Source organism: Sorghum bicolor, chromosome 4 (assembly GCF_000003195.3).
Source record: "Sorghum bicolor cultivar BTx623 chromosome 4, Sorghum_bicolor_NCBIv3, whole genome shotgun sequence".
Taxonomy (NCBI): Eukaryota; Viridiplantae; Streptophyta; class Magnoliopsida; order Poales; family Poaceae; genus Sorghum; species Sorghum bicolor.
Genome location: NC_012873.2, coordinates 39,259,073 through 39,269,210, shown reverse-complemented (window position 1 = coordinate 39,269,210; position 10,138 = coordinate 39,259,073).

Here is a 10,138-nt window from a genome sequence, read left to right as displayed (position 1 = left end):
TGGGACATTGTAGGCATGTCTACAAGTTCCATAGTTTAGGTTATTAAGAATTAAGGTTTAATGAATAAATAGTTGGGTTGGTATATCTGTCTTTCCTGTTTTGTTTCTTTAAACCAATCTGTCTTAATAAATTTACTCAGAAAAATTGGTTCGACCAAAAATTATGAAAATTTTATGAGAATAACTAGACTTAAGCATATTTCCTATGCCGCTGGAATCACCTTTTTATCTGATCTGGGCCGAGAGATATGAATGTTGAAAACAGAGGTTCCTGTGCAGATTGAGTTCTGGGACAGTTTCGTTTGGAGACAGTTTATGGCTAATTTAATGACTGAATCTGAATTTGTGCTCTAAATAAAAGTTGTAGATAATTTCTTAAGATTTCCAACCATCAAAGTTTCGCCTCTGTTGGACTTTTATATCTCAAGTTATGATCGTTTTACTGAACTGCTGGCTTCAGAAAATTTTCAGAATTGCAAACTTGTTCTTGAATGTCTATAATTTGGGAGATTCTAAAGTTCTGCATGTTATGACAGATGCCGCCAAGAGGTAGGGGACGTGGAAGGGGTGTTCCACTCAACCCACCTGCCACCATCGAAAAGCTACTGGCAGTCCAGACGCAGCTTATGGAAGCCCTGGTGAACAACCAACAGAATCATCCAATCGGAGGGCACCACCGCGTGATAAGCGGGATGAATTTTTGAAAGGTCATCCCCCTGTGTTCACACACGCCACTGATCCACTGGAGGCAGATGACTGGCTTCGTGCAGTGGAGAAGCAACTCAACATAGCACAGTGTGATGATAGGCAGAAGGTGTTGTTCGCATCTGGACAACTTCAGGGAGAAGCTCAGACATGGTGGGAGTCGTTTGAGTATGGACGACCTCTCAATGCACCTGCTATCACATGGCTGGAGTTCAAGGAGAACTTTAGGTCTTACCACATACCAAAAGGGTTAATAGAACTGAAAGCAGAGGAGTTCCGGAATTTGAAGCAGGGATCTATGACAGTTCGAGAGTACTGGGACAAGTTTGCTCAGTTGTCGCGCTATGCTCCCAATGAGGTGGCTAATGATGCAGATAAATAGCGCCTCTTTCTGAAGGTATTGTATGATGGGCTCCAACTCCAACTGATGTCCAATGAATACCCCAACTATCAGACGTTTGTGAACCGTGCTATCGTATTGGATAACAAGCGTAAGGAGATGGATGCTAAAAGGAAGAGGATGCAGGGACAGGCCTCTGGAAGTAATACTCGTCCACGCACCAACCAGCAGCAACATTCTCAGCAAAGGTACCAGGGACCACCTTCACAGTGGAATCGTGGTCATTACCCCAGCGCAATCAGTTCCAGCAGCGCCCGCAGAACCAGCAGAATCAGCAGCAGGGCAACCAACAGACGTCACACCAGGGTACGCCTAGCAACACTCCAATGAAGACTAGTGCCCCTAACACCCCCAACAAGTGTTTCCGCTGTGGTAAAGAGGGTCACCTGTCATATCACTGCCCTAAAAAACAAAATCAGCAGACCCCAGAAGCAGAATAGCCACCAGAAGTCAGCTCCTAATACTGGAAGGGTGAACCATATGTCCTGTGAGACAGCACAGCAGGAACCAGAAGTTATGCTCGGTACGTTCGAAGTCAACTCTATCCCTGCATCTGTTCTTTTTGATTCTGGAGCTTCACATACTTTCATATCACAAGCATTTGTTAGAATACATAGCTTACCCTTATGTGCCATGAAGAATCCCATATTAGTAAATTCAACGGGGGGAAGTATGCAAGCTGCTTATAGTTGCCTCCCACTTACTTTAACTCTAAGGGGGGTAGAGTTCAAGATATGCCTGATTGTGTTGAGAGCAACTGGTACAGATGTGATTCTAGGAATGGATTGGATGAAACAATAAGAGGCTTCAATTCAGTGTAAAGGAAAGGCAGTTGCACTAACAACACCAAAAGGGGACAGGATCTGTGTGGAAGTTGCAGTTCAGCCTCAGCCAACAGCTACAGTGAACTAGCTTGATAACAGTGTCAATCAGGAGGACCTGGTTGTTGATGAGTTTCCAGATGTGTTCCCCGATGATTTGCCAGGTAAGCCACCTGACCGTGACATTGAGTTTATTATTGAATTATTACCCGACACTGCACCTATAGCTAAACGTCCATATAGAATGGGGGGTAAAGAATTAGAAGAACTTAAGAAACAAATAAAGGAGTTGCAGGAGAAAGGTTTCATTCGTCCTAGCTCTTCACCTTGGGGATCACCAGTGATTTTTGTCGATAAGAAAGATGGCACGCAGAGGATGTGTGTAGACTACCGGTCACTCAATGAGGTCACAATCAAAAATAAATATCCATTGCCTAGAATTGATGATTTGTTTGATCAATTGAGAGGTGCTTGTGTGTTTTCCAAGATTGATCTTCGCTCTGGGTACCATCAGCTGAAGATTCGTGCCACTGATATACCAAAGACAACATTTACGACCCGGTATGGTTTGTATGAGTACACAGTGATGTCTTTCGGTCTGACCAATGCTCCTGCCTACTTTATGTACCTGATGAATAAGGTGTTCATGGACTTTCATTATAAGTTTGTGGTGGTGTTTATTGATGACATATTGGTATTCTCCAAGACTGAGCAAGAGCATGCTGAGCATCTGAGGTTAGTCTTGCAGAAGCTTCGGGAACACAAGTTATATGCCAAGCGAAGTATGTGCGAGTTGTTGTTGAAAGAAGTTTCCTTTCTAGGCCATGTTGTTTCTAATGGTGGAATAGCTGTGGACCCAAGCAAGGTGAAGGACGTCCTCGATTGGAAACCATCTACCGATGTGAGTGGAATCTGCAGTTTCTTGGGATTGGCTGGTTATTACCGAAGGTTTATTGAGGGGTTCTCCAAGCTTGCCAAACCGATGACAGCTCTGCTTGAGAAAAATGCCAAGTTTGTGTGGTCCGATAAGTGTCAGGAAAATTTCAAGCAATTGAAGAAGAGATTGACTACAGCTCCAGTGCTAGTACTGCCAGATCTAAGCAAGAATTTCTCCATATACTGTGATGCATCCCGTCTAGGACTTGGGTGTGTTCTTATGCAAGAAGGGAGAGTAGTGGCATATGCATCCCGACAGTTGAGGAAGCATGAGTTGAATTATCCTACTCATGACTTGGAGTTAGCCGCAGTGGTTCATGCCATGAAGATATGGAGGCATTATCTTATCGGTCATAAGAGTGACATATACACGGACCATAAGAGTTTGAAGTATATATTCACACAGTCGGATCTGAATTTGAGGCAACATCGGTGGCTAGAGCTGATCAAGGACTATGATTTGGAGGTACATTACCACCCTGGGGAAGCAAATGTGGTTGCAGACGCCCTAAGCAGGAAGAGCTATGCCAATGAGGTGCAAATAGCCCCTATGGCTGAAGAGTTATGTGCTGAAATTTCACACCTGAATCTGGGTTTTGATATTAATGCCGTTGAGTTAGTAATAGAACCTACCATGGAGCAAGAAATACGAAAGGGTCAGTTGCAGGATGAAAAGATGAAGGAGATAGCTGAAAACATAGTGATCGGAAAGGAACCAGGATTTCGGATGGATGATAATGGGACACTATGGTTTGGGAAAAGGCTATGTGTGCCTGAGGATCGATCTATTAGAGAGGCAATTCTGCGAGAGGCACACAAGTCCGCTTATTCTATACACCCTGGCAGCACTAAGATGTACCTAGACCTAAAAGAGAAATATTGGTGGTATGGCTTGAAGAGAGATGTTGCTGAGTATGTCACTTTATGTCATACTTGATAGAGAGTCAAAGCAGAACATCAGAGACCGGCAGGATTGTTGCAACCAATGAAGATCCCTGAGTGGTAGTGGGAGGAAGTTGGTATGGACTTCATAGTGGGATTACCCCGCACTCAGAAAGGTTATGACTCTATATGGGTAATAGTAGATCGGTTAACAAAGGTCGCTCATTTTATCCCGGTTAAGACCAAATACAGTGGACCAAAATTGGCTGAGTTGTACATGGAAAGAATAGTGTGCTTGCATGGGGTCCCCAAAAAGATAGTTTCTGATCGAGGTACCCAGTTTACGTCTCACTTTTGGCAGAAGGTGCATGAGTCCCTAGGGACTAAGCTGAATTTTAGTACAGCATACCATCCCCAGACCGATGGGCAGACTGAGAGGACTAATCAAATTTTGGAAGATATGCCGAGGGCATGCGCTTTGCAGTATGGAACGAGTTGGGATAAGATTTTGCCATATGCAGAGTTTTCATATAACAATAGCTACCAGAACAGTCTCCAGATGGCACCGTTTGAAGCCTTGTATGGGCGGAAGTGTAGAACCCCGTTGTTTTGGAATCAAGCGGGAGAAACACAAGTGTTTGGACCAGATGTGTTACGGGATGCAGAACAACAAGTGAGAGTAATTACGGAAAACTTGAGAGCAGCACAGTCCCGACAGAAGAGTTATGCTGATACACGGAGAAGAGAATTGGCTTTTGAGGTAGCAGACTATGTGTACTTGAAGGTGTCTCCCATGCAAAGGGTGAGAAGGTTTAACATGAAAGGGAAGTTAGCACCAAGGTACGTTGGGCCTTTCAAGGTGTTGGAAAGACGAGGGGAAGTAGCATACCAGTTGGAACTGCCCGAAAGTTTAAAAGGAGTGCATGACGTCTTCCACGTGTCACAGCTTAAGAAGTGCTTGCGGGTGCCAGAAGAGCAGATACCGATAGAGGAATTAACCGTTAAAGAGGATCTTACTTATGAAGAGGATCCGGTCTGAATTTTGGAAACAGCAGAAAGAGTCACTAGGAGTCGGGTCATCAGAATGTGCAGAGTACAGTGGAATAGATATACCGAGAAGAGGCTACCTGGGAAAGGGAAGAAGATTTAAGAAAATCATATCCTCAGTTGTTTGAGTAAGCACCAACCAAATCTCGAGGACGAGATTCATCTTAAGGGGGGTAGAATTGTAACACCCTAAAAATTTCATTTTTCCAAATAGGGCAACTGGATTTAATTAATTGTTAGTGAGCACTGAGAATTAGTAAGAAATGAATGAGCAATATGAGGAGCAATGGGAAGTAAGCTTTATCATTATTTATATTTTCGCCATCACTATCATTTACTCCACCACACATGCACATCCTGATTTAATTATATGCTGAGTTCCTTTAGATCCATGGCTCGATTAGACAACATATGTGTAACATCCTAGATTTTTACGAAAACAAAAAAATACGAGCTTTTTAAAATTTTTCTTGTAATCATGTGAAGCATATAGTTTTTAGGTCTAATTCGATCCTAACCCCCTAACAAATCATAGCATACATGTAGATTTGTTTATAGGCGAGTGCCCCTGTTCGAGAGTCGTTTTGAGTTGGGTCTTGTTTAGGGTTTTGAGTTCCTTTTGGAGTGCGCAAATCCGTAGCAAAGTTTTCCCGAATCTCCGTTGAGCCTATCTCAAAGGCGAAGCGAATCCCTTCTCAATCTTTCTGTTGGAGTACGTCTCAAACTCCTTTGAATTCTTTTGAACTCTTCCCCAAATTCCCCTCTCAAATCCCCACCGGCAAGTCCCCCTCAAATCTTTCGTCGAATCCCATCTAAATTTTCACTAGTTCTTATCTCAAAATCCTTTAAATCAAAAGTGGAAAATATTTCTCTCTTGAACCCCTCAAATCTCTCCTTGAATCTCTCTCGCATAATCCTCTGAATTCATTTCAAATATCCATTTGAATAAACCTTAAAATCCTTTGTCATATTTGGAAAGCATTCTTTTTTTTCTTTCCTCTTGGGCTCCATCCCTTTGCCCTCCCCTTGCCGCGGCCCAGCCAGGACGGCCCACTCGCTCCCCCTGTCTCCTCTCCCCTTTCCCCTCCGCGCGGCCCAGCTGGCCTGCTCCCTACCCCCCCTCTTTGCCTCGGCCCAACTGGATTCCCCGCGGACCACTCCCCTCCCCTGCCTTGCCCTGGACCAACCCACGCGCGTGGCCCGATCTCCCCTCGGCCCAGCCTGGGCGCCCTTCAGGCAAGCACCCACGCGCGGCCCAGCACCCCAACCGGCCTGCCAGGACCAGAGCCGCGCCCCCTGTGCCCAACCCTAGCGCGCCCGCTCCCAGGCCATGCCGCCGCCGCCGCGACACGCACCGCGCCCCCAAGCACCCGCGCGCACCTGCCCTCTCCCCTCGGCGTGCGTGCCCGAATCGACGCCGCGTGTCCTGCTCGTGGCACGGACGTCGAAGATGGCTGGCTTCCCCCTTAACCCTAGCTTCCTGCGCGTATAAAAGGAGGGGCCGTCGTTGCCCTTGCTCTGTTCCCCGGCGCCGCCGCCACCCTCTCCTGCCTGCACCGCCGCCGAGCAGCACCGAGGCCTTGCCACGCCAGGGCCTACCGGCCATGGAGAGCCCCGACGCTGACCGCACCGCGAGCTCCTCCTCGTCACGACGCCGCCCGGTGCTCCATCGAGCCACGCTGCGTCGGCCTCGCCCTCGTCGAGCACCTTGGAGGCCTGCCCCGACGCCGTGTCGCCCTTCGACCTCGACGCCCCTGCCACGATGCCGCCGCCGCCACCACAACGACTCCGACTTCATCCTTGCCGAGCTGCCGAACCGCCGCGGCGCCCGAGCGCCTCGTCCACGGCCTCGCCACCGCTCCGGTCACCGAGAGCCGCCTCCGCGCCCACGGCGACGTCGAGCCCCGACGCGTCTGCATCCTCGACCTTGCCACGCCCAAGACACGGAGCCCCGAACCGCAGCAAGGAGCTGCGGCCATGCCCCACCCCAACGGTGGCGGTGTCGACAGCAAGCTCTGCGGCGCGTGCATCATCGTCAAGACCCTGCCGAGCCTCTGCTTCGCCACGCCGCGAACGTCAATGAGCACCGCCGCGCCTAATCCACGACGACGACGCCGTGCTCGTGCCCCGTCGCCCTCGCGTCGTCCTCGACAAGTCGAGCCATTGTCGACCTCGCCCCCGGAGCCCGTGGACGCCCCGACGTCGAGTTCGCCACAGCGCTGCCGAGCCCCCTCGGTGCCTCGCGACGCCAAGCACCGCCACGTCGAGCTTCGACCGCGACCTCGCCCAGGAGCCCGCGGCGTCCCCATCCTCACCACGATCGTGTCCCGAAGCCCGTCAGCTGCAAGGTCGTACCTTTTGAATCTCTATCGACAAAAACCTTTACCTTGTTATCATCTATCCTTGTGCATACTCGTCGATTCATGATCTATCTACTCTATGCCTGTGCCGTGCCTTCGCACCGGTCTAATTATTTATTTATTTATCTATCTATTTATCTCTTGTGCTATGGAAATGTGCTACTCTGAGTTGTCATCGTGTCTTTATGTTGTCAGTGGTCGAGTCGTGATTCTTGTGTGTTTGTCGTTGTCTGTGGACCGTGCCGTCGAGCAGGTTGAGAGAGTGATATGTTTGAATGTTGCGATCGCGAGTTTGTCTCGCCATGGCCGTAATGCCAAGCATGTCCCTCCTCTCGTGTTGTCGTTCTTGTTTTGGGTTTCGTTGCCCCTGAGGACCGAGCCTTCGAGCCGGTTAAGGAAATGGTAGTGCGTTCGACCATTTCGATCGTGGGTTCGTCCCGCCGTGAACGCGATGCCGAGCGTAACGCATTCCTCGTGTTTAGTTGACTTCGTTGAACTACGGTTGTTGGCTCCTATCCCCGTCCCTAGGGTTTGATCATGGCGGACTCGATATTCAAAATGACACGGTTCTTCCCCGCACCTTCGAGTCCTCTGTGATCTAGTCTAGTGGGATACAGATTAGGAGCAACCTTGTGGAACAGTCGAAAGCCAACTCGTTAGGTGGAGCTCATGGTCGCGAGTCGCCTTGCCATGACCATCGGGCTTTACCCCATTCTCTCGCATGTTTATCTTATTTATCTCTGTCTCGTACGCCAATGCCACCTGGACTCGGGCATTTCCGTAGTTCCCGCGGTGACAACCGCATTGCCTGGAGCTATAGAAATGACCTTGTGCTGATTCAGAAGCACCTAGGTCGCAAAGTGATATGAGTTGGTGTAGTTCGTGGGGTCGTGTTTATTTCTCCAACTGTCGATTGTACCAGGGCGAGTGGATTGGAAGGAGTAGACCACTTTCCCTTTCTTCTCTCTTTGTTCCACCCTCTCTTGGCTCTCGCCAACTACAATAGCGTATGGATTGAGAGAGACCGGAACTTCTCGTGCTCGTAGTCTTTTCATCCCCGTCGATCTTCGTGATGCTTGGATCAAAGGGCCACTAGCCATGGTGATTGCTTAAGATAAGTTAGGGTCTAAGCCATTTATTAAAGCTGTACAGTTCGACACAGTCGATCCGGGAAGTACCAGCTAGGCTAAGACTCTGAGTTGTACTTAGTGAACAACCATTTCCGTTTCTTTTAGCCCAGGGATCGGACATCCGCCGAGAGGGCTAAGCTGTTTTCCTTTTGTTGCTCTTCTAGTGTAGTTGTTCCTTAGTGTTCCGTCGTCTCTTTTCGTAGTCTTTCTAGGGCTAGTGGTTTGATTGTTTCGCCTTGTTTGTCACTTTCGAGGTAGTTGCTTAGGTTAGCGTGGATCGGATCGGGACGCGTTGAAGAAAGGACATGCGGAAAGGGGGATCTGGGATGAGTACAACTACAAGTGAACTGAGGATCTTGGAAATGTCACTCGACAGGTGCTACGTCCCACCCAACCTCGTAGAATCCTATTAGGCATGCAATAATGTAGATGCTAGTGCTTTACTTTTATGCAAATGAACTGAGATAGGTTGCATGGTAGAAATGCTTGTGAGCCATTGCCTTGCTGCAACCTATAACCCTCGCACACCCGCTGATAGGTTAGATGCTTGCATACTACTTGCTACTGCTTCTACTACGCATTATATTTGTGATGTGATGCATCGTGGAGGATTGGATGTGAGGGGATAAGGCACGTGGTGCCGATAACTGGATAAGAAATGGATAATGGTTTGGGGAGATCTTGGCGTGTGTCTTGGGTGTGTGGTGAGGGTCGAGTCGACCGAGCAGGATTTACGACGTGTCTTGGGACAAGTCTTGCCAGGGAACGCTACCTGGGCGTTCTCCATGAGAGATACCTGTGGCGGGTACATGTGACAGGGAGAGGTCCCGGAGTGGAGTGTCTTCGTGGGACGAAGCACCGGGATAGGAGGTGCTGTTTAGCACGGGGTAGCCGGATGTCCCGTCGAGAGGGGCATCGGCTGGCCCCTCGTGAAGATGTCCTGTTCGGTTACCCTAAGGACTGAGATGTTCTGTGAACCGGTTCGTAGGAAGCCTTACACGCCACTCGCCTTATTATGGTGCGGGACGGATGTACGACCAGCTAGTGCGGTGCCACTACTACTAGGTTGATAGCGGATAGTGTAGGGAGGTACGGGCATGAGGACCCACACCCTCCTAAGACAGCGTAGTGACCTTGGGGGCCCGGTACTACGCCTCACAGTCTCAGCATGCCGGTGGTACTCCGGTATGGCCCCAGTCCTGAGTGGTAGGGTGGCATCGTATTTAGTTGGAAGGCAGCCAGGTATCAGCCTAGACGAGCCGGTTCGTCGATGATGGTGATCTTGTGGTTAGTGTAAACCTCTGCAGAGTTTGGTTGATCGATCGATACATATGCCGTTTTCTCGGCTATGGACCTTTCCTATGTTCCGCTTCGCTTGACTAGTGAGAGGAGTCCTTTCTACCTTCCCCTGGGTTTGTGTTGGATCCGGCGTTGGCCGTTGAGGCAAGGCACGAGCGGGAGTCGTACTTGCCGCCTAGAGAGTGAGAGTGTGGTGAGATGTGTGTGATGGGATGGATGGATGGATGTGTGGATGAGATGGATTAAAACTTGATGAATTATTATTATAAAATATTGATGAACTTGCATAGGAAAACTACAACCATATATAGGCCTCATGATCTACCCTTTGCATTCCACTTACCACAAAGCTTACGCAAAAGCATAGGGTGGGAGCCAGTGGCTAGTACAAATCGTACTGAAAATTGTTTAGCAGGTTTGAACGTGATCTATGACGGTAACTACGGAGAATAGAAGGATTAGGTGGTCTCGTTCCTGCGCTCAAGTTTGGTTCGAAGATGAAGGCTACGCCCGCTGATAAACTATGCCGACTCTGATGATTACCCGTGAAGGAGGAGC